General features: G+C 42.1%; 1 protein-coding gene across 2 annotated transcripts in view; it reads left to right on the forward strand.

Moving 5' to 3' along the window:
• Positions 1-21,547, forward strand: part of Smim3 (small integral membrane protein 3) — a 31,159-nt gene that overhangs the window by 1,267 nt on the left and 8,345 nt on the right. The window lies entirely within an intron of this gene.

A 21,547-nucleotide genomic window follows, 5' to 3' on the forward strand; every position in this document is an offset into this window, starting at 1 on the left:
ACAGGACCTGGCACAGGGCCTGTTAGATAGTAGGTGCTCTGGATAGTTCGCCGAGTAAAGGATGGAAGGTGTAAGCCATCAAAATCTGTGCAAATGTCAGGGAGTTTCTGGATGGGCTTTTATGCAGCCGTTTTTTTCTTTTCTTTTTTTTCTTTTCGTGACTAGCAGAATCCTGTGGCTGGCAGTTCTCTGGTCTGTGGGCAGACAGTGAATACCAAATTACTCAAAGCCCAGGGCTGTTATGGTAGAGCTGCTGTCATTCACCAATAAAAGATCACCAGAGTCACCGCTGTGATCTGCTGTGCCACTCAGGAGCTAAATCCTCTGGGGGAGAACAAGGCCTCCCAGAGTGGAATGGAAAGAGCATTATTTCTGGGGAGTGGGAGATTTCAGAGTTGCCATGACTGGGGCATTTCCCTTCTCTGTACCCAGTCTTCCTCATATGTAAAATAAGGAAGTAGAGTGGGACAGACGCCTATTTGTCTGTGGTAACCATAGCGTGTGTTCTTTGGGTTGTGTAAGACACTCACCACTGTCTGAATGCACACAAGAACGCCCAGCCGAGTTTTAGGCCATTACAGACCTCCTTGGTGAGAACTGAAAAGCCACAAGTGTTCCTCAGTTGCAGCAACCCTGGGGTTGTGAGTCATCCATAGGGTGACAAGCCAAGCTATCCGGAGTTCCTGAAGCTGACCCCTAAGAACCTCAGAACCGTAGGCTCTGTTGTACAAAAAGTCTGGGGATTCCCCCTCCTTCCTGTGGTGTAGCTAGAGAACTCCGTGAAAAGCCGTGGCAAGGTGTCAGAGACACGAACCGAAGTGCAAACTCTGTGGCTGGGTCAGATGCTGGTCCCCAGTGGGTGACATGACAAGGTGGTGAGGGGCCATGGCAACCTCAGCTGCTTTCCCAACTGTGCTCTGATCTCATCTTAAAACATGCTTCTGTTTCTTCTGTATGGATTAAAACAGACAAATGAACTGGATGTCTCCAAGGAAACAGGATCTTTGCTTTGCTTGGCCTTACACTGGTTTTACTTCTATCACATTATAAAGATAGACACCAGTGAACTCCCCATTCCCATGGTTTATAGGAGTGAGGTGGTTTGAGAAGAATGGTCTTCGTAGGCTCATATATTTGAATACTTAGTCACCAGGGAGTTGAACTGTTTGTGAAGGATTAGAAGGATTAAGAGGAGTGGAGTAGGTGTGGCCTTGTTGGAGGAAGTGTGTCACTGGGAGTGGGCTTTGAGGTTGCAAAAGACACCCCCCCACCAGCTGCCTGTGGATTAGAATGTAAAGCTCTCAGAATGCCTGCTTGCTTCCCACCATGGTGACTATGGACTAATCTTCTGAAACTGTAAGCCAGCCCTCAATAAAAGGCTCTCTCTCTCTCTCTCTCTCTCTCTCTCTCTCTCTCTCTCTCTCTCTCTGTCTCTCTCTCTCTCTGTCTTTCTCTTTCTCTTTCTCTCTGGTCATGCTGTCTCTTCCCAACAATAGAAGAGTGACTAAGACAAGGATAGATGCTGGCATCACTGCACCTTGTGATACCCCAGCCCCCCATCCTGGCCACATATTCTGAATGATAATCCTACTTGATGTTGATTGGTGCTTCCTGTGATACAGGCATAATTCTGAGCTTTTACATGCACTGTTTCATCTAGTCTTTATTATAATCCTATTAGGGAAGGACTGTCATTTCTTTCACTTAATAAGTGAGCGAACTGAGCTCTGGAGAAAATAACTCATCCATGGTCACACAGGAAGTCAGTGGCAGGGTACAGTGTGATGTTGATACGAGGCAGTCTGGCTCCAATACATAGCCTTCAAACTTCTCCAAACCCTGCAGAAACAGGCATCAAATCTTGTATAAACTGCAGGATGATATGGGAGAGATTAAGTTAGAATTCATCAGCCACTATGCTTGTGGATCACCAGGGACCCCTAGATCCGTTAAAGTTCTTTTTAAAGGTAGAAGGTGAACCTCAAGAAGGACCAGGATGTTAAAGGCTAAGTGCAGGGTAGCCAGGAGGGGGGAACAGATCAGAATTATAACTGCCTACACATTAGATACTGGCAAACCCGATTCAAACTGTATGCTTACAATTTTTGTTGTATATAGATATAGCTTTATTATCCATTGATTTGGATTCTGATTGCCTGACTGGATATGACTTGCTGGTGACCCATTATAAAAGGAGAGGAGGAAAGGAGAAAAGTAAACTCCATACTTCCTGAATTAGTTTGAATCAATAATGACAAGTGCCTGGTAGGTGTTGCTACTCGTGACACCTGCCCCAGGCAGACATTGCTAATCAGCATGTTGTACTTCTCCTTCTCAGGTCCCCAAAACCTTAACCCAGTGTGGGACTTCCATTTTGTTCTAGACTTCATTTAATTGCTTTGAGGTGTGGCTAGGGATGTTGGAAGTGACAAGACGAAAGCCCTGTCTGTCTGTCACCTTCGGAGATAGCACGACACTTCTGAAATGATTACCCTTTGTTTCTTTAGTTTAATTTTTAAAATTTAAAAATTGCTGAAAGTTTTACATTGGGTTAGATAAAGCTATTTTCATGCAAGTGTGCATTCTCTCCCACACTCACTATTCTGTCCTTACACCCCCCACCCCGTTTCCTTTGCTGTCTTAGGTAGCTTTGCTTCTGCTTTCATAGCATCTGTGCACGTATAATGTATGGAGTCTAGTATCCACACAAGAGAGAAAACATGCAATTTTGTCTTTAAAATACTTAACTTTTTTAATTTATATATGTGCCTTTGTGCACTTATATGTGGGTACCTTGGAGCTGGAGTTATAGGTGGTTGTGAGCAGCCTGATGTGGGTGCTGGGAACTGAACTCAGGTCCCCTGCAAGAACAACATAACAACAACAACAACAGCAACAACAACAACAACACCCCGACAGAACCCAAATCCTCCAACCCAATATAGCAGACTTAAATTTGGCAGCTTTGAACACTTTTATTCTGAGAGAGCTCCACAGATCAGCATCTGTCTGGGTGTCACGAGAGTAAAATCAGACATCGAAGAGTTGCCGTTCTTGAGGCTGGAGGTAGAAATGTTTCCTCCTTTGAGTTGTTGGCAGAATTCATTCCCTTTGGTTGTGGGCCCAAGGTTACCATTTTCTTTTGGGCTGTAAACAGAGGGCCACCCTTTGCTCCTGACAGGTGCTGTAGTCTTTGGCTATCAGCTGCCTTCCTCATTCAAATCAGCAGTGAATCAATCCTTCCCACAGCCTTCTAACTCAGTAGTTTTCAACCGTGGGTTGCGAACCCAGGATGACTGACCCTTTCACAGCGGTCATTGGAAATAACAAATATTTATATTACAGTTCATAACAGTAGCAAAAATACAGTTATGAAGTAACAATGAAAATGATTTTATGGTTAGGGGTCACCACAACATGAACTGTGTTGAAGGGTCACAACATTAGGGAGGCTGAGAACCACCCCTTCTCTAACCTTCCACTTGAGTTTTAGAGGTTTCTCTGGTGGGCTGGATCTAGCTTGATATTCCAGGGTGCTCTTCCTGTAGAAGCATCCTTAACATGAACCACATCTGAAAACTCTTTTACCTGTGTTCTCTTGGTCTTACCCTGCGAGTCACGATTCCTTTCCAAGGGGACCAAGACATGGATATCTTTTGGGGCCATTTTTTCTACAGGCCACACATGTGAAGCAATCTTTGGGAGAGTGGCTGGTTTACTATTATGGGGAGGCAGAGGCTTAGCACCTTCATTCTGTGCTCTGTGGCTGTCCGAGAGTCCCTGCATGTGTGGGAAGTCTCCTTTGTCAGCTGGCACACAGTATTCAAGCCACTGGTGAGTGATGATGGATGGTATTGCCTTGAACAGGATGCTGTGGATTTGGCCTGTGTTTTCTCTTCTGCTGGCTTGCTGCTGGTTTCTGAAACTCTGTGATTGGCCAGTCAAACGCCATCTACATGCAGTCTCAAAGGACTCTGGCTGCTTTTCTGATGTCGGAAATAAATAGCCTGTGTTTTTCCATTTTCTAGCCACAGAGGAGCAGAAACTCAAGCAGTGAACAAGTCTGTATCCATTAGGAATTTTGGAGACGTAAGATCAGTCAGGGTGAGATGAGAACAGAGTGCCCCTTCAGTATCTTGGGACATTAGAGAAAGGTTTCTGATTTGATTCATATCACATTTTTGATATTTTGTCTTCCGTGTTCATTTCTTCTTTTGGCCCATTTATTTGGAATACATTTCCTTTGTGAAATGATTGTGCCAGGCTGGCAAATGTTTGAGGCTGTTATACAATGGGAAGGGAGCTGCCATTTCTAAGACTGAATGGGTGGCTGGAATGTCCTCATGCTGGACATGGCATCAGGAACTCCTCTTCTTTAACCAGCCTCCTTGTTCTTTTTTGAGAGCAGAGAAAGGCTCACACTGTGGGTACCCTCCAGCTGTACCTACCTACTGTTATAAATGGAATTAAACTGGAATTTATGCTCGTCAGTTCTAGCATGTCAACAAGAGGAAATCCTAGAGAATTTGATTCTAAAAGATCAATCCTGTGTTGGGTACACGGTGAATTGGGAGAGAAAGGAGTCCCCTGTAATCCTTGAATTCACAAAGCCCAGAAAATGGTGAAATCAGAGACTGAATTTTATTCTGGAGACAGTCCAACTTTGATGGTTATTGAGACTTCTGTAGGAGTCAGGGTTCTTTCTCAACACCTCGGCTAATTCCATGGATTGAGGCCAATCCATGTGACATGTCCAGCATTCTCATTCTATTGTCTTTTCCGTCTTCCATTATTGGTACTGTGATGTGCTGGGTCCTGTGGTAGACATGGAAAATGAGGCAATAGACACAGGGCTTCCATTCTCATAGGCTTTCATTTGAGGGGATCAAAGGAATTACTCTTGTAGCCTGTTAGGTGTAAAAGTCAATAAAAAAAATCAGTAAGTGCTGAACAAGCTTATTTTAGATTGTGAAACATGTACACAGGGTCTGGGAATGTAGGTTAGTTGGCAGAGGGCCTGTCTACCATACACCAACCCCTGGTTCAGTCCCCATGTACTGGCTGGTTGTGTGTCAATGACAGAAGCTAGAGTCATCAGAGAGGAAGGAGCCTCAGCTGAGGAAATGTCTCCATGAGATCCAACTGTAAGGCATTTTCTCAATTAGTGATCAACAGGAGAGGACTCAGCCCATTGTGGGTGGCATTATCTGGGCTAGTGGTCCTGGTTTCTAAAGAAAGCAGGCTGAGGAAGTCAGGGGAAGCAAGCCAGTAAGTAGCACCCCTCCATGGCCTCTGCATCGGCTCCAGCCTCCAGGATCCTGCCCTTCTTGAGTTCTTGTCCTGACTTACTTCAATGGTGAATAGCAATGTGGGCATGTAAGCCCTCCCCAACTTGCTTTGTGGTCATGGTGTTTTGTTGCAGCTATAGAAGCCCTAATTAAGATACCCTAGTAACACATAAACTAGGTTTAGTGGCACTTGCCTGTAATCCTAGCACTAAGGAGGTGGAGGCAGAAGGATGACCTTGGAAAAGGCCAGTGAGTTTAAGACCAGGCTATGTGAGACCCCGTTTAACAAAAACAACACAAGGCTTCTGGGATGGTTCATTGGTTAAATGAGATTGTTGGGCATGCCTTGCAGTCTGAATTCAGTTCCTGGAACCTGCATAAGGTGGAAGGAGAGAAAAGACTCCACCAAGTCTTTCCGTGATCTCCATGTGATCACCACGGCACAATACCCCATCATGTGTGAGCACACACAAAACAGCCAGCCATCCAAACAGCCTCTCCAGAAGTTGTGTGAAGAAAATAAAACATGATGAGGTAGAAGAATGGCCAGTGGGTGTAAGTGATATTTTAATAAAGTAAGTTTAGAAAAAACTCTAGGGCATTTCCGTAGAAACCAGTATCGAGCATTCTAAGAAGAGAGGAAGGAGACCTGCAAGTGGGATAAGTTGGTGGGTCTCAGGCCTTTGGTGCTTTAGGCTGAAGGTAGTGGTGGTAAACGTCCTGGTAGCTGGGTTGCTTTCTCCATTTCAGACACTGCATTCTTCCGTGGCAAGGATAGAGCCTTACAGGTCTTGTAAGAGTCATGATCTGTTGCCTCAGAATAAAGGGTTGGGAAAAAAATTTCCAATCAAATGGACCTAAGAAACAAGCTGGTGTAACTATCCTAATATCTAAAATCAATCAAAAGAAACAAAGAAGGACATTTCATATTAATCACAAGAAAAATTTATCAAGAGGAAATCTCAGTACTGATCACCTATGCCCCAAATACAAGGGCACTCTCATATGTAAAAGAAACATTTCTAAAGCTTAAATCATACATTAAACCCCACACACTAATAGTGAGAGACTTCAACACTCCACTCTCACCACTGGACAGGTCAGTCAGACAAAAAATGAACAGAGAAATAAGGGAACTAACAGATGTTATGACTCAAATGGACTTAACAGACATCTATAGAATATTCCACCCAAACATCAAAGATTATACCTTCTTCTCAGCACCTCATGGAACCTTCTCAAAAACTGACCGCATACTCGGTAACAAAACAAACTTCAACAGATACAAAACAATTGAAATAACCCCATGTACCTTATCAGATTACCATTGCTTAAAACTAGAATTCAAGATCAATACAAATCCAAAAAGCCCACAAATACATGGAAATTAAACAATGCTCAGCTGAATCATCAATAGATCAAGGAAGAAAAAAAGGGAGAAATTAAAGACTTCCTAAAATTCAATGAAAATGACCACACAACATACCCAAATTTATGGGACACAATAAAAGCTGTGTTAAGAGGCAAGTTCATAGCAATAAATGCCTACATAAAGAAGCTGGAAAAATCTCACACTAGTGAATTAACAGAACATTTGAAAACTTTAGAACAAAAAGAAGCAAACTCACCCAAGAGAACTAGACAGCAGGAAATAATCAAATTGAGAGCTGAAATCAACAAAAATAGAAACAAAACAATACAAAGAATCAATGAGACAAAGAGTTGGTTCTTTGAGAAAATCAACAAAATAGACAAACCTTTATCCAAATTAACAAAATCAGAAATGAAAAGGGGGACATGACAACAGACTCGGAGGAAATACAGAGAATCATCATGTCATATTTTGAAAACCTGTACTCCACAAAATTGGAAAACTTAAAGGAAATGAACAACTTTCTGGATAACTATCACTTACCATAATTAAATCAAGACTAGATAAGCAAATTAAACAGACATATGACTGTTGAAGAAATAGAACAGTCATCAAAAGTCTCCCAACCAAAAAAAAAAAAAAACCCCAGGACCAGATTGGAATTCTATAAGATTTTCAAAGAAGAACTAATATCAATACGCCTCAAATTGTTCCACACAAAGAAACAGAAGGAACATTGCCAAACTTTTTATGAGGCTACAATTACCCTGATACCCAAACCACATAAAGACATTGCTAAGAAAGAATTGCAGACCAATCTCACTCAAGAACATTGATGCAAAAATACTAAATAAAATACTGGCAAATCGAATCCAAGAACACATCAGTATCATCATCCACCATGATCAAGTCGGCTTCATCACAGAGATGCAGGGATGGTTCAACATATGAAAATCTGTCAATGTAATCTACCATATAAACAAACTGAAAAATAAAAACTATATGACTATCTCATTAGATGCTGAAAAAGCTTTCGACAAAATTCAACATCCCTTCATGATAAAGGTCTTGGCGAGAGCAGCGATACAAGGAACATACCTAAACATAATAAAGGCAATATACAGCAAGTGCTGGGATTTAAGGCATGTGCTACCATGCCTGACCATGATTCACTTTTTGGAAGGTATTTGGAGTCACACATCTGCAGACACCCACAGTGCCCATGACTCAGAGCTGTCTCCTCTCTGCCCTGTGCCTGGTGTAGAAGCAGCAGCCCCACTATCTGCTCAGACTGCTGGCAGAGCTGGATAAGGGCCACACCTGCAGGATGCCACCTGCCTCTATCTGTCTTTTCTCCTGCTGTGGGGTAATTAAACTTGCCTGCTAACAGGAAGTCATTTCTTTTATTGCCTCCTTCCTCAGTAGGTCCTTGTGGTAAAACCAGTTGGATGACCAGTGGCAAACTCTTAAACCTTCCCTTCAGTTCTGGTGTTGAGGGTGAGCTGCTTCAGAGGAAAGTCAAAGCTTGGGATAGACCATGAAAGGCTACCAACCTGTTTCTATAATCTTTATTAATCCAAGTTCTGCCGTAATATTATTATTTTAAAAACCTTTTTTTCATTCTGCATGTCCGACATGCTCTTTGTCTCTCTGGTACTTATGTCCTCCTGAGTTTCTCTCTCTTCTCAGAAGTCCTGACTAATTGCTCCTCCCTAGCTATTGGCCATTCAGCACTTTATTTATTTATTTCTAAAAAATATTTATTTATTTATTATGGATACAATATTCTGTCTGTGTGTATGCCTGCAGGCCAAAAGAGGGCACCAGACCCCATTACAGATGGTTGTGAGCCACCATGTGGTTGCTGGGAATTGAACTCAGGACCTTTGGAAGAGCAGGCAATGCTCTTAACCTCTGAGCCATCTCTCCAGCCCCCCATTCAGCACTTTATTAAACCAACCAAAAGGTGCCTTTCACACAGTGTGATCAAATATCCCACAACAAACTGCAGTGCTATTTTAGGCCCACTAGTTCACTTGACTCCCACAGGTGTTGTGCCTCACCCCCTTCTGCAAGCGGAACTAATGCTGGGAGAGACTAAGCCTTTGCTGAAGCTGCCAGGACTCCACATGTCCCAGTACAGCCTGAAGCTCAGCACTTCAGGGCTTTGTGATCTGCTCTGCTCAACCCACTTCTCTTCTTTCCTTTCTCTTGAATCTCCTCCACCTGTCCTTCCAACCCATATAAAAATCCCTTGCTAAGAAAAAGTCCTCTTTTACTTAGGCTGAGTGGAAGGGTGAGGGCCACTGCCTTTTTGAGCACCTGTTTGTTCTAGGAGTCTCTCCGTGGCTTCCCTGTATTCTCATGTAAAGATGACAGGAAGTAGTGCATCCCAGGCACCATCACCTTGTGATAAGTGTGTGTGTGTGTGTGTGTGTGCGCGCATGTGCATGTGTGTGTTTGCTCTGTGTGCATGTGTGGAGATCAGAGGACAACTTTGTCATTTCTTTTCTTTCACCTTTATGTGGGTTCCATGGATTGAACTCAGGTTACCAGGATTGTGTGGCGAATGACTTTACCTGATGAGCCATCTTGCCACCCCCATCTTGTTTTGTTGAGACAGTATCTCTCGATTTCCTGGAACTTGCCCAATAGGCTAGGCTGACTGGAACCAGCCCCAGGCATCCTCTTGCCATCTCCAAAGCAATGGGAGCAGAAGCAAGTGCCACCATGCTTGGCTTTTTTTTCTGAGTCCTGGGGATTGAACTTGGGTCTTCATGCTTATGAAACAAGTACTTACTAAACTATTTCTCAGCCTGCTTTCTTTCTTAATTTCAGTACTAGAACTGAATCTAGGGTCTAATATGCTAGGCAAGTGCTCTACCACTGACCTACACCCCCAGTCTGATAATGAACTTTTTTTTTTTTTTTTTTTTGAGTTTAGGTCTTACTGTGTATCCCTGGCTGGTCTGAGACTCATGGAGATCACCCACCTCTTCCATTAACTGGGGGTTAAAGGTGTGTGTCAAATATGCCCAACTTGGCCGCTTGGATCCTTAAGGGCAAAACCTTTTATTTGTTGATGTATCTAGTTGTACTCCCTTGTCTCTAGCGGTAGTCAGAGTGCCATCTCTATTTATCTAGTCAGATTGAATGGCTATCAACTTCATCGTTGGACCAGAGAAGTAGGTCAGTTTATTAACTGTGTTACTTGATTTAAAAAATTTTTGGTTTGGATTATCATCTGTCTTTGAAGGCTTTATATTGATAAAATATTCAAGGCTGTATTGGTTGTAAAAGAGGTTTATTGGGATCACTGCCCTAGAGATATGAGAGCATGACACTGGCTTCTGATGAGGGCTTCATGGTGACACACGACTCATGGTAAAGGAGAAACAGAGATGTATGTCCCTAGAGGCTAATAAAGAAGCATGTGGTATGACCTTGCTATGTAATAACCTGGTTTCATGGCAAGAACCCACTCTGTAACACTGGCCTAATCACTCAAAGGTGGTCTCCCGTGACCTTATTTATTATATGCTCCAGGGAGTACCACCTCTCAGTGCTGTTCCCCTGAGAAACCTCGGGAGGCAGACTACATCTGAACCGCAGCACCATTTGTGGTCTTTGTTAACAAAGTAGAATTTCTTTCCAAGTCTAGAATGCTAACAGACTTTAGCTGAAGGAGGGGAAGATGTTTGCTTAGGTTAATGTTCTTTACAGACAGGAATTTCCAATCATGATAAGAGTTATTATTTGTAGAGCTCTTACTTTGTGAGAGCAGTATTATGTGCTATGTGTGATTATCTCAGATAATTCTCTTAATCCTGAGGCAGATATTTCCCCCATATTTGGTTTTGTTTTTAGCTAAGTAAATAGAAGCATGAGGAAGTTCAATTAGCGTACTTAAGGTTGCTTAGCCAGAAGGTAGTGGGCCTGCATTTCGACACAAGCTGTCTGGCTTCAGAGTCTGGGTTTTTAACATTCATTTGTAGTGTAAAAATAAAGAAAAGGGTCTTTCTATATTCCCTTTGGTTGTTAAAATATTCTCTGCACTTGGAAGAGTTCCCATAGCTTCATCTAAATAGAAAATCTTGTGACTTTGTTCAGTTCAAATGTTTATCCAATATCTACTGAGTAGCAGGGATATAGAGGAGAATCTTTGCTAAGCAGAGCTGGAACCCCAGCAAAGCTGTCTGTCATTCTCCTCCTAGTGCCTTGTCTCTGTACTTGCTGACTGTCCCATCTCTCCCTGTGTCCTTGGAGGATTCTCTCAAAGCCAAATTTTCTTGTCTTTTTCTCTCCTCTCTGATGTTCTTATCTTCATTGAGAAATAAGTAAGTTTAGTATTTTTGTATTTGGGCTTTAAATCAAAGGCTGAGCCCAGTATGGGACTGCAAACATCAGGGATTCTGGCCCAGCATTTCTCTTATTTTGTCTGTGGTATGTGTACATTTGATTCTAGTAAGCCACCTTCCTTCCTATCTGTGAAGTTGCTGGGACTCTATGCCTTAGGTAGCTTTTATACAGCTGAAAAGTGATGTTAAGAAACTTGCTGGATATGTCTATATCACAGTGCTCGCATCTATAGGGAATGTTTGGAGAAAATATTCTAAGAGCCAGAATACTAGGAAGTCTGTTATGTGTAAAACAGTTGTCTTAGTCATGATTGTGTTGCTGTGAAGAGATACCAAGACCAAGGCAACTTATAAAAGAAAGTGTTTATTTGGGAACTTGCTTATAGTTTCAGAGAGTAACTTCATGATCATCATGGTGGGGAGTATGGCAGCAGGCAGGCCTGGTGCTGTAGCAGTAGCAATAGCTGAGAGCCTACAACTTATCTGCAAGATGAAGGCAGAGAGAGCAAGACCAGTTTGGGCTTTTGAAACCTTAACGACCACCCCTAGTGACACACGTCCTTCAACAAGGTCACTCCTCCTAATCCTTCCTAAATGCTCCACCAACTTGAACCAAACATTCAAATGTATTAGGAGCTATCATCATATAAACCACCACAGTTTCTCCTAAAAATGACTACACAAACAAGATCAGAACAATGGCAATATCAATGGATTTGTTAATGTGGAAGACAGAAAAATTTGAGGAGTTCCACTTTTAGAAAAGAACTATAAGCAACTATTGACTGTTGGGAGAAGGAGAATTAGTTTCTTCTAGGGATGAACCCTGCTATTGATTATCCAATGCAGAGTGGCCAGTACCAAAACCATATACTCACCATCAACAAAAACAGATTCAGTAGGTTGCATTTGTGCTTATTTGTGCATATATATTCATAGATATGTAACAATAATAATCAAATATAACAACGATAATAAAGAAAAAGAGGTGATCACCTTAAAAGTGCGGGCATGGAAGGATTTCAAGGGAGTATAGTTGGAAAGGGTTGGGTGGAAGAAAATGAGGGGGGAAGTGATGTAATTCTATTTCAATTGAAAATGTTTTCTTAAAAAAACCAGAAAGAGAGTTGTGCATTGTCACACACCTTTAGTCCTAGCATTCAGGAGGCAGAGACTGGTGAATCTGTGAGTGTGAGGCCATCTTGGTAAAAGAAAGAAATATGTCTGGCTTTCCTTGTTTATTTTAGGTTGTTCTACCACATTCTCCAACAAGCTCTGCTCTTGGGATTCCCCAGATCCCATCTTAAAAATGATGGCAGAAGAATTCAGAACACTACTAGAAACTGGGGGTCAGAGTTACTTCAGTTCCCACTATCTTGTGTGTGACCAGGGCAAGTGATTTCCTTCTTTAAAAATTGTCTAATTATATTTTATTATTTTTTTAGTTATTTATTTTTATGTTCATTGATTTTTGCCTGCATGTATGTCTATATGGGTCTTAGATCCCCATATATGTGCTGGGAATTGAACCCAGGTTCTCTGGAAGAAGATCCAGTCAGTGTTCTTAACCACTGAACCATCTTTCTAGTCCACCTTTTTGTTGTTTTGAGACAGAGTTTCTCTGTGTAGTCCTGATTATTCTGGAATACACTCTGTAGACGAGACTGGCTTTGAACTCACAGATATTGCCCTGCCTTTGCCTCCTGAGTGCTGAAATTAAAGGCTTGTGTGACCACACCTGATTTTATTTGTTTATTTATTTTTGAGATTGTTTTGCTATGTAGCTTTGACTATCTTGGAACTGGAACTTGCTTAATAGACAAGACTGACTTGCACTTTCTATAATCTTCCTGCTTTTGCCACTGGGTGTTGAAATTACAAGCATGAACAACCAGACTGGGCCCATATAATTTCTTCAGCTATCATTTTGCCCTGTGTGAAATGGATGGTAGGTTATGTGTTTCATAAAGTTTGGTTTCTAAAGTCTGTGCACATGTCTAGAACCCATTCATTTCATTTCTAGAGAACAATCTGGTGGATGTGGTATTACTGTATTGGTTTTCTATTGATATATAACAGATTATTGTAAACTTGGTGTTGAAAAGCAGCAAATTTATTATCTTAGCTTCAATAGGTCAGTAATCCTAGTTGTCTTTGGTGGCCTTCTGCTGTAGAAATAGTGCCTCGCCTCAGAGAAATCCTGAACCTTCTTATAATCTTTCTACTCGCTTTGTGCTCTTCCTTGGCCTTAGGAGTAGGGGTTGCAGTGTAGACGTATCAGTGGAGACTGGGGACACCATGATCACTTATTCTCTTCATTTTAACCAATTGTAGCTCTCTGTAATAGTTTCCTCCTTTTTTTCTTTCAAAAAGCAGCTTCTTTGAAGAGGGTAAGAATTCGACTTATCTGTGAGTATAAGGATTAACATATTTAGACTATGGTTAGACATTACATTGGTTAGGAAAATGACAGAGTTGTTGGTCAGGGGAATCCATAGACGCCCCAAACAATAAAGGTTATGGCCATTGCCCTTGGTTGCCTCCCAGAACCTGAAGATAAGACCCTGATAAAGACACCACATGCTTTGGACTCAGGACTTTGAGGAGTTGATCTGGAACTGACCTGGAAGCCTTTTTCTTGAGGATTAGCTCTCATAGGATCTGAAGGTGCTACACAAACTGCCAAGAGAGAAAAACAGTTGGTGACTCTACCCAGCTATAAAGTTCACGAACTACAACAGTGGTCAGCATGACACAATATCCCCAAGGGGAGGTATGTGCTGGAGAGATGGCTCAGCAGTTAAGAGTTCTTGCTGCTCTTCTAAAGGACCTGAGCTTTGTTCCTAGCACTTCCATGGTAGCTTATAACTGTCTGTGGCTTTAATTCCAGGAGATCTGATGCCCTCTTCTGGTCTCTGTGTGCACCTGGCATGCACTTGGTACTCATACATACACTCATACATACACTCATACACACACACACACATATATATATATACATATATAAAAGAATATATATATTCTTTTAGATTTATTTAATTATATATATATATCCCTAGTGGTGTAATAGTGGCACTTTTATCTTGGGGGTAACCAACAATATCTAATTAGACTTAAGCATCATTCACTAGGAAGGAATTTGTGCCTTGTAACTTAGCCAACTATCCATGGCTGGAGAGGTCATAGGCCCTAGAGAAGAGCCTCTTCTTGGTGGTTGTCCTAAACCCTCTTTTTAAAGGGCTTCTTATTGACTGTATTAAGCTCACTGTGATAATTTTATTAGCCCCAAGTCCTCTAGAGCCTTACTTAAATGAAAATGAATAACCTTCAAGGTTTACCTATTTATTGTCTTCATTAACTTTATTTGCATCTGGGACTAAAGCCAAAGGGCTGAAATAGCAAGGACAGGATTACATTCGTCAGTGATGCTGATGGAACCTTAGGTCACATTGCTGCGTCATTGGGATGCTCTTAGGAGATAGAATTTGTGGAGATAACAATTTAGAATTCTCTTTGGGATGACTACCTTGTAGCAATGTCCTATTTATAGTTGTATATATTGTATTTTCTTGTTTTCTAATGCAATTATTCAGTTATTTTCCCTCTCCTTCCTGCCTTCCCCCCTTTCTTCTTTCCTTTTCCTTTCAATCCCCCACCCCTTATTTCTGTGCTAGGGATAGAACCTAGGCTCCATGCAGGCCAACCACTCTACAGCTGAGCAGTGCCCTAGCCTTATTTTCCTCTTTGAAATAACATTTTATAGAAAGTTAATAACCTAAGATGTATGTCCCATAGTTATTTAAAAAATTCCTTGGTTTTATCATTGATTGAGAGAGCTGTGTTATAACCTCCCACTCTATGAATTTGGCTATATCTCCTTAAAATTCTGAGATTATGTACATAGAAATTAAAAATCATTTTATCTTTATGGTATTTACCATCCTGCTTTTTTGCCTGGAAGTCTATTTTATCTGATAATGCATATGAACTTTGATTTTTTTTCTGACACTGTTTGGGGAAGAGGAAAATGAAGTAGTGTCTGCCCCCCCCCCCCCCAATATACTTAAATTTCCTTAATGGCTACTCCAAGGATGGCATTTATTCTTGATTAAAGCCAAGTCTACTATTCTTTTTCTTTTTTTCTTTCCCAGACAGTGTCAGAAAATCAAAGTACATTACTTTGATTTCTTTTGCTGTTCATTATTGCTGTTGAATATTTTATTTCTGTATTTTTTGTCTGGAAATATCCTGCTTCACCATAAGTCATGGGAGTTATGTCTTTTCATCTGTTTAAACACTCACTGTTTCTAAGTGTTGTTTCAATTACAAAGCTGGCAATCAGTCGACTGTTTCTCATTTGACGATAACTTATTTTTCTGTATTTTTGAATTTCAGCAGATTCTCTATAATGCACTGCATTTTACTTGTCTTCACGTGGTCTCTGGAGCTTTAGTTTGTGAACTGATGTCTTTTCTCAGCCTTATTGTTTGTTCCAGCCTTGTTTCTGCACCCCTCCCCCATCTCCAGTTACCTGTGCTTTGTAGTCTTTGTATCTTGTCACAGTGACCCGAGTGTGTCCTGAGTCACTTCCTGGCTTGGTGTTGTCCATCCTTTGGTTTTGCTCTGCTTCATTTTAAGTAGTTTTCCCTGTTGATGAATCTTTCAGTCACCTCTTCAACTGTGTGTGCTGCTGCCTTTTCGTTCCTAACAGTGTATTAGGTCCAGTATTCCGATATGGAAATCTAGTGTGTTCTTTCTCTTTCATATTCTCTGGCAAACTTACAATTTTGATTTTTTTTTTTAAACATAGTAATGAGCAGTGTTAGTGTGCCTTATGGAGCCCAGGCTGGCCTGAACATACATCGGTAAACCACTCTTGAACACTTGCCCCTCCTGCCTTGTGTCTCAAGTGCTGGGTTATAGGCAAGCCACCGTGCCTGACCTGGATCTCTATTTTCTGTTGTTTGATAGTTTTGTTTGTGCTATACTGTCTCTTTTGCATTCCTGGTCATTTAGGTTTTATGCTGTACATTGTATGTTAATGACAACCTGAAACTCAGCATGTTTGATGCTCTTGCCTCCAAAAAGACACATTTTCTTGGGCCAGGTACCTGGAGATTCTTGAAATCCAGATTTGCAGGAATTTGATTTTAGGGACTTTGCTAACTCACAGAGGCCATGGTGTACTGGGAGACCTGGTGTACTTCCAACGCACAAGTAGCACTGAGTGCTCTAGTTCCAGTTCCAAGGCCTGTTCCCCTGTCCATCTTGGCAGTCTTGGCTCCCTTACCCTCTTGCGTCTGCCAGAAGCATTGCTCAGTCTCTATTTTCCATGAGGGAAAATGCTGCCCCTAATTGCCAAGCTCGCCTCCTTTGATTTCTGTCCTCTCCCAGATGGTCTCCTTGTAATGCTTCATTATTTGTTTGTTTTTAACACCTTTGAGCTGATGCTCCCCTGCCTTTCTAGTTGTGTCTAGGAAAAGGATTAGTTCATTGTTTGCTTTATCATCATCAGAACTGGAACTCTGGATAGTTTTAGGTTGCACATATCTTCATTCTCTACATCTGAAAAGACCTTTGGTCAGAAACAGTAAGAATCTGCCCTGCACTGGGAAGAGAGTGGTGAGACTGACGTGGGCCAGCTTGTAAGCCGGGCAGTGCTGGCTTATACCGCTGGGCCACACCAGCTTGTGTGCCAGGCTGTGTGGATTCTGAAAGGAACTTTAGTGCAGTGGTGACTACAGGAGTGGGGACCAATGTGGGGATTCTGCTGTCTTCTAAGTGAGTTGAGTCTGATTGCACATTCTGGAACTGTGGAAATAATCCCAGGATGAGTGTGGGGACCCACTGGACCTACTGTGAGTCGGATGTCAGCCAGAACTCCATTAATCACCTGACCTCCATAAGCCAAGCCCCAACTTTAAAAGGAAGGCCACATGATTCTTGGGGGCTCCTGGAATCAGTGTTAATTCTGAAACAGTATCCAGCAGACCCCGGAAAGTCTGTTTCCTTTCCCCTGTGTACAGTTACCCTTGTGAAAGGCTGTGGGTCCCTCCGCAGAAGGACCGGAGAAAGGCCAGCTGTAAAACTTCTAGGTATTCTAGCAAAATCCTCCTTCATACCTCAGAGCTTTGAGACCCCTCCTGACTAACTTCTGCTTTCCACAGCAGAAAGCAGATACGTCCTGTACAGGATTGTTGTGGAGCTTTTGTGAACATATGGGGCCAGGTTAGATAAAACTCAATATTTGCATCCACTAAGCAAATACAAACACTATATAAACTTGCTACAGTATTTTTTTTTTAACAAATACAGTTTGTTACACAAGTATAAGGTTTATGTTTATATGTTTGAGAAATCTGAAGGGAAACCTTGCCTCTCCATGCTTCTTGGGGGTGAAAGAATCACAAAGAGTAATTAAGTTATTTCAAAGGCAGCATTTAAAAATAAATTTTATTTTTTCTGTTTTACCTCTACATAGGTTTGTGCACCACATTTGTACTTGGTGCCTGTGGAGGCCAGAAGAAGGCATCAGATCCCCTAGAACTGGAGTTAAAGATGGTTGTAAGATGCCATGTTGGGTGCTGGGAATTGAACCTGAGTCCTCTGCGGGAACAGCCAAAGCGGTTTTTTAAAAAAGTGTTTTTACCTTGTCCATTTTAAACTAAAGGAAAAAAGCCATTTGACAGTCAACATCTGAGAAATTTTAATAAATTAGGTCACTTAAATATGCCATGTGATGGTATTAGTTGAGCACATTGATCCTGTCTTTTGTCAAAGAACTTGGCTGCTTAAGAAAATAGTTCTGCTTGGGCTCTTGTAGTCCAGGCTGGCCTTGAACTCACAGAGATCCACCTGTCTCTGCCTCCTGAGTGCTGGGATTAAAGGTGTGCGTCATCACTGCCTGGCTAGGAAAATGTTTTCTTCATATAATATATTTTGACCACTATTTCCCTTCTTTCATCTCCTCTCAGATCCGGATCCGCTCCACCTCCCACTCATCCAGCTCCATGCCTTCTTTCTCTCTGTACAAAACAAACAAGAGAAACTACATTAAAAAGAAAAATCTGTAAGCTACTCTTGTTAATGAACACAAAATTCAGTAGTTATTTTGAGATTATTGGCTAAATCAGTTCAGTCCTCCTACCATCCCCCACCTAGCAGCTGCAGGCCTGGGGAGGAGTTATACCATTTTCTCCTTCTTCCCCTCCTCTTCCTTCTCTCCCCACTCCTTCTCTCTGTCAGTCTGTTAGTGTGTCTGTGTGTTGGTGTATATATTGCATACATGTGATGTGCACGCATGTGCGTGTGAGGCTGGAGAAGGATGCTGAATCATCTGCTCTGTTCCTCTGCACCTTATTCCCTGAGACAGGATCAATAATTGAGAGCTAGGACGGCAGCCGGCAAGTTCTGGCAATTCTCCTCTGTCTGCTCCCCACAGCGCTGCGATTATAACTGTGTGCATTGCCTTGCTTGGCTTTTTATTCTTAAATATAACCTGTTGAGTTTATATAATGCTAATGTTACCTGCATGTGTGTTTTCAGAGCTGACTTTTTGGCACTGGACAACTAATTGGTGTTTTCTTCCCTTCCCAACTTTCCTCGGTTGCCTGTAGTTCTCTGTGTAGTGTTAAGGCCTTGTGGGCCTTCCCTGTCCAATTTGGCATATCCATTGATTGGTGTCCTCCTTGTTCAGCTCACCTTTGGGCTGGTATGTTGGTTAGACTCAATGAATATAGCTTCTGATGTTACTAGGAGGCGCAATCTCACACCAAACTCTCTGATCCCCTGGCTCTTATAGTTTTCCTGCCCCCTTCCACATATTGAGCCTTGGATGCGGGAATGTATTGTAGATGTCTTCATAAATCTTTAAATTCATTTCTTTGTTCTACATGTTCCTCCCCACAGTGCATTTAATTTTAGTTACTTATGCATAGGCATAAGATGGTAAATTGGGAATTTCCTCTAAATATTCTCTTAGAGGACACAGTTTACTTTATTACACATGCACCCAAATCAGTTCAGGCTGGATCACCCCTCCTGCTTTCTTATCTAGATGTATTGGGAATATGTTTGACTGCATATTATCCAAGGGGGAAACTTATCCCATCGTCCAGTGTGTGTGTAGCTTGATGCAGGTAGGAGTCCTAGACTGAAAACAGGCTGTCAGGTGCATTTTTGCAGAAGGGTGTACATAGTAAGTGCAGGCAGTAAGTGTAGGTCTCAGACTACCAAATATGTTATTAGAAGAGTGCTGTGTACAGTCAGCTCTAGTCTCTGTGCTTGTCTATTTCACCCCCTTCTGAGTTTCTGAGACAGGGTTTCATGTTTCCTAGGCTGACTTTGAACTTCTAGTCCTCCAGCCTCTGTCTCCAGTGCAGGCATTGTAGTTGTATGCCACTGTGCCTGGCTGGTAATACAACTCTGGAATGCATGTTGAAGTTTATTGTTCAGTCATGAGGTAAATCAAGTGTGCTAGTTTAAAATGACAGCGGTTCAGACTGACTGCTGTTTACTGCCTGTAGCCATAGAAACTTCATATTTTTATCAATGGTAGGATTAAATTTATGACGTAAATGGTTGGGGCCAAATTCCAACATGAACAGTTAATCAGAAATTACAAGCAGTTTGTCTGTGAAGTCAGTGATAAGGAGGTTGATCTATTACTATTCATTAGATGTGCCAAGATACACGTTTTTATGTAGTGATAAGGGACCGATGCACCCGGATGTTAAAATGAGGCCAAACGGAAGCCAGCCGCAGAGACTGAGGGCCCTGCTTTTCTTCAAGTTTTTTAATCAAGCAATCAAAGATGCTGAACATGATTTGTTTAGTTCTTATCCAGGGGACAGATTTTTCCTTTCATTGTATTTGCCCTGTAAGACAAGGGACTTCTGACTCTCCTGTCTCCCCCTCTGAGGAGCTGGGACTGCAGGCATCTCCTTCGTACCCAGTTTATGCTGGGGTCAAACAGGGCTTTGCTCTCACAAGGCAGGTACTCCAGCAGAGACACAACTCCCACCCACACTGAAACCATTTAAAAATAGTTTCATTTGTGCTAGGGAGAAGGGTCATTGGCTAAAGTACTTGCCACAGAAGTGTGAGGCTCTGAGTTCAGATCCCTAATGCCTAGGCAAAATTGTTGGGTGTGGCATTCCACGTGTATAATCCCAGAGCCAAGATGGAGCCAGGAGGATCTGGGAGTCTATTGGCCAGACCGTCTAGTCAAAATTGTGAGCTCCAATTTTAGTGAGAGACCTTGTTTTAAAAACTAAGATGGGGACTGACAGAAGAAGATGTATGACATGGACCTCTTGCCTCACCACTGCCTCCCCCACATACATGTGTGCACATGTACTCAGATGTACACAAATCCCGTAACCCATTCATTTGCACCAGAACGATGCTGGTATAGTCTTGGATGCGGGTTATAAAAAGTGTTTATTTACACATCTTACTTGCTTAGTTTTGTAGGAGCAGGGATATGATGGGACTATGTGTTTAACTGAGGGTACAATACCAGGCATGGTTTCTCTGCTGTGGAGTGGGGTTCAATGCTTACTTCAGAAGGGTAGGAGTGAAAGTGCTGAAGGTCTCCTACTTCACAGGTTCTGGGAAACAGGACTGACTCAAGCTTTCATGTCCATGATTTCTTAGTGTGGATGAGCCCCAAAGCCTGTTTTACTGTAAATGACAGGTTTTGCTTATGAAAGATCTGTCAGGGAAGTTGTGTTCCCGGCATTTGAAGTTCCATAGACTGTTTGATGTTAATGGACTTCCTGGAAGACTTTTGTGGGGTTCCTCAGGCCTGAGACAGGCTAGCTGTTGATGCAATCAGGAGACCACAGAGTGATTTCTCCCGCCCCCTTGTGTCTGAACAGTTTGTGTCTGCTCTGAGTCAAGCTTCTGTGTCTTTGACTTTGGAGAAAGTGACTCCATCTCTAGAGCTGAGTCAAGCAGCCTGTGCCTCTCCCTTCTCTGCAGGCCCCAGCCTGACCATCCTGGTGCTGGGCCCCCTGCCAGAGGCTCCCCATCATCAAGTCTGAGTAGCCTAGCTGCAGGGCACACAGGCACAGATTCTCAAATCTTAGTGCAAGAAAAGGCCTAAGATCTCTAGAGATTGAGTCCAGGGCCTCCCAAACCTGGCTGTGTATTCACATCAGCTGGGGAACAGGACAAGCTGTCTCCATCGTTCTTGAATCTTTCTGTAATCAAGGCCGAGGCCCAGGAAGCACTGTGTTCTTGTTGTTTTATCTCACGGTGATTCTTACTTTCCATAGTGTATAAAATTTGATGACTCTTGATCATCTTAAATCTTAATTTTATTTAAAAATTATAGATATAGTTATCCTTTTCAATACAGAAAACCATAAAGAACTTCCCCTCCAATTCTACTTTCCCCTCTACTAGTCAAGATAAAGAGTTTATAATAATGCTCATGTTTAGAAAATTCAAGTGGCCTAATAGCACAAAAAATGAAAAGCAAAAGCATCTCGAATTGTTGGTGAACTCTCCTGGGAGGTGACTAC

The sequence above is a fragment of the Myodes glareolus genome, chromosome 13, assembly GCF_982192425.1.
Source record: "Myodes glareolus chromosome 13, mMyoGla1.1, whole genome shotgun sequence".
NCBI lineage: Eukaryota > Metazoa > Chordata > Mammalia > Rodentia > Cricetidae > Myodes > Myodes glareolus.